Raw genomic sequence first — 4,481 nt, forward strand, 5'->3', positions numbered from 1 at the left:
TTTTTAGATCTACCAAATTATTAATTTTATTAATAATGATGTAAAAAAAACAAAGCAAACATATACATATTTTTTTTTTTTTTGAAAAGATATGATGATGATGATGAATTCCTGGGACTTAGTAAGAAAAAAAAAAATAATCTACAGAATGACTCTAAAAGCATAAACTAAAACAACTCTTTAAAACACTTGGACACATAAAACAACAAAGAAAAAAAAACAATAGAATTCTGAGGAATTTCTGATTGTTGATATATAGATATATGTATATACATATATCTCAAGAGTATGTATATTTAATTTTATTATACTTTGTGCATACTTTGTATCTGCGTACATAGACTGCATATTGATTTGTTTGGTTCATTTTTGTTATTTCTTAATATTTTCAGTAACCTGCTTTAATGGTTAAGTTTTTTTCTTTTTTTTTTTTGTATATTACACCCTCCCTTCTTTCTTTCCTCCCATCTCTTTAATGATAAAGAAATAAATTAGGTATTTATTGCTCTTGATCTATTGTGTAAGTCTTTTTTTCTCTTTTATGTCTGTCACCACTATCACCACCGTCATCATCATCGATTTAACTGCCACTTTTTCATGCTTGAGTGACTTTGATGGAATTTGCTGAAGTACATTCTCTTCGATCAGATGACCTTCATGTTGCCAAATATCACTGGTTTCCCCCCAAAGGCCAGACATGTTTTTCATGAAAGATTGAAAATAAGGGACACCACTTGGTTGACAACTATGTTGCGATGTGAAGACAAGGGGAGACAAACACCCACATACACTGCTGGGGTTTCGTTTAAGTTTCGTCTGCCAAATCTAGTCAAGGATTTGGTTGGCCTTTGGCTATAGTACAAGACACCCAATGTACTGTGCAATGAGACTGCCCTATACTGTTCGGTTAGGAAGCATCTTGTGAATCCCACAGCCGTCCTTGCACTTGAACATTTTCCTTCCCAGCGGGGGATCGAACTGTGGTCTCCTGCTCTACAAGCAGAAATATTTATCCTCTCTACATTACCTAGGAACATTATTCTATTCAAAGCCACGGTTTCAGCCTGACTACCTGCTGACGTTCTACACAGCTGAATTTCACGTTGTTAGTCTCGTGTCTCAAGGTGCTCGTTCAGTCAATATTGGTCAGCTTGAAGAATTAAAGATTCTACAACATTTCTTATTTGATGCAACACGAAATTTTGTCAGTGAACAGGTTGCAGTTTCAAAGCGAAAATATTTTGACAAATTAAATTTAAATGTTGAAGTGAATCAAACGGTTTTTGTGTGTTTTTTAAATGGCTAATAAACACTTTCCATGCTGCAATTGTTTTTGTTTCAGCACATGATCTCAGATCAGGTCACGTGCTATGCAAGTACATCTCTGCAATTATTTGAATCTGTTACTGTGAAAAATGCAAACACGATGTCGTGAACACAGAACCTAAATGACTCGTTTTGTAAACGTAATCACCATCACCATTATTTGAACATGCATTACAGGCTGCCAAACGTTACCTGTTTCCAAACCAGCTACCAATTCTCTGACCTTTTGGAAACGGATTCTGCTGGTTGCATATTGGTGACGTTTTTCTTTTATTCTTTTGTTCCAGTCATTTGACTGCAGTCATGCTGGAGCACCGCCTTTAGTCGAACAAATCGATCCCAGGACTTATTCTTTGTAAGCCTAGTACTTATTCTATCGGTCTCTTTTGCTGAACCGCTAAGCTACGAGGGACGTAAACACCAACATTAGTTGTCAAGTGATAGTGGGGGATAAGCACACACATGCACACACGACAGGCTTCTTTCACTTTCCATCTACCAAATCTACTCAAGTCTTTGGTCGGCCCGAGACTATAGTAGAAGACACTAACCCAAGGTGTTTTAACGTCCACTTTTTCACACTTGCATGGATCAGACGAAGTTTCTATATCAACTTAACGAATCACTTATTGTCGCTGTTTACAACTGTGAACTTTCGATACTTTCAGCTGGAGAAATTATTGGAGGAATAAATGACTGAACCATCGCAAAATGCAGTAGAATCCCGGCTTAACAGATAAAGCGCTAAGATCACGTTAAGTCTGGAGTTGCTTCCCTTACATGCTAACATTTTTTTTAGTGCCAGTATTTGGCGGATATTTCATTATAAAGGTTTCGAAAGGGATAGATGCCAATGTGATTTCCGAGGGATTTCAGATCAGCAGGATAGCTTAGTCCAGAGGCAGAATGAGACGTCACATGAAAGTTCACCAAAACAATGCTGTGACATGTATTGCAAGAAGCTGTCACATTTGTATGAAAGAATGTAAATGTTGAGCTGGACGGAAAATCCACATCCGCGCTGTTCAATGTTTCAGAAAACAATCAAGTGATGACATTACAGGAAATCGAGTTGCTGCCAGTCTGTCTTTCCACGAATAGAGACTTATCGTCGTCATAAATGACTATCAAACATAACCATTTATATTCGGTATAAAGGATTCTCATATACAGCCTAATCTTGTATTTATGATTTAAAGCAGAACATTAATTTTATTTTTCATTTTTGCTCCACCTGTGGCCTTTCAGTGAACCAAAGCGAATCCAGTGGCTGGATTTAGTAAAATAATATCCCAAGTTCTCTTGAGATGGACGGACGTAAGACGGCCCTGATTAACTTCAGTATGGACCTCCTACCCCTGCTGGGCAAATAAACACACTGGGCCCTATATTGTTTGTTCCTTCTCGCGCCATTCTTGGCTCATAAGGGCCGGTCTCCCGGTTTCATTAGCTTATAGGTTTCCCACCTGGACGGGATGCTGGTCCGTTGCAGGTGAGCTGCTAGATGCAGGAGGAAAAAGTGAGAGAAAGTTGTGGCGAAAGAGTCAGTCGAAGTTCGTCATTACTTTCTGCGGCGTGGAGCTAAGGTGTTTCGCTCATAAACACACACATCACCCGGTCTGGGATTCGAACCCGCGACCCCCTCGACCGCGAGTCCGCTGCTCTAACTACTAGGCCATGTACCTCCACTCTGGCCTCTATATTATTCATTAATCGACAGCAAGCCGCGACATGCATTGATAGAAATTAGGCCTCCAGACCCGTGAGGTCCCCGGGCAACTCCCCCGTGTGCCCATACTTTAAGAAGGCACTGAGTATACGTTCACACACACACACTAATTTGAGACAAAACAATTATTTTAAGATTAAGAATGATTTTATTGTTACAAAAAGGAAGAAAAATATAAAAAAGAAAAAAATGAATTAAATACCGGAAAAATATTACAGTATATACAAATCGGTTAAAATGTATAAAAATACGAAATTTATTTTCTGTGTGATTTCTGTGCATATATATATATATATGTATATATATAAATGTGTGTGTGTATGCGTGAAAATAAATATTTTTATTTAGGTATATGATCATAAATTTACAAAGTAGGAAAAATGAGATGATGTGGCTTTCATGCTTTTCTCAAGAGCATTAGTGATGTAAACGAAGAGATGATTGGTTTCAAATAACAATCGAAACCGGCTCTCAAAGATTTAAATTGACCGCGAGTTTTTACATCTCGTTCCGAGGCGCTTGCCACACTGCGAGAATAAATATTGCACTTGTTCCATGGACAAACAACGAACATGTCAACAACGGAGATAATAACAATATAGAAAGCTAACAGAAATAATTATTTATGTTAATGTAGAAAATAGAGATAAGAACGTATGGATAACAAATTTAGTAGAACACGTGACTGATAGCGTCTTCTTGAGACCGCCATTAACTATATGATCTCCACTCTGTATTTACGTAGAATTTATAAGGTTAAGTCAATTTAGCGAAGTTCATATCTTTCAGAACTAGTTGATACTCTGTAAAGAGATTGAAATCGTCGCTACAAACCAACGGCACATTTAGCAGACGATGGATATGTTAGAAACAACAGCCAAATTCATGTAAATCACAGCGTATAGTCTTATAAATGAAGGCCAGAAAGGCGATGTTTCTAGATGGAACGTCTTTGATCATAGTTTTGGTGAATTTGGACAAAACCACAGGAAAAAAAAAGTTGAAAGATGTTCGACGATTTGTTTGGTGTTGCTACTTGTATCGGTTGTACAATTTCAATGGCTGTGTCAGGATATGAACTTCCTGACCGCTGAATACCCTTCCCTTAATAACGATATTACAACAGTACACACGCACACGCTCGCACATATGCATACACAGACAAATTCTCTTGCGAGTGTCGATCAGTATTTAGATTTTGTTTTTAATAGCTGTCATAGAGTAGTCTCCCCTTACAGTCACGTTGCTAAGTTTAATGCAGTTATCGTTCCTAGGAAAGATTGGTATCAAAATTGCTTTAATGAATTGAGGTGAAACAATGTAAATTGAAGTGCTTACTGGAAACTGGTATACTCGCAACAGATTTGAACTCATGAGCTCGCACTTCAACAGTTTATCCGTTTAGCAACTTCGCTTCTTTAAAAAG

This window comes from Octopus bimaculoides, chromosome 6 (assembly GCF_001194135.2).
Source record: "Octopus bimaculoides isolate UCB-OBI-ISO-001 chromosome 6, ASM119413v2, whole genome shotgun sequence".
NCBI lineage: Eukaryota > Metazoa > Mollusca > Cephalopoda > Octopoda > Octopodidae > Octopus > Octopus bimaculoides.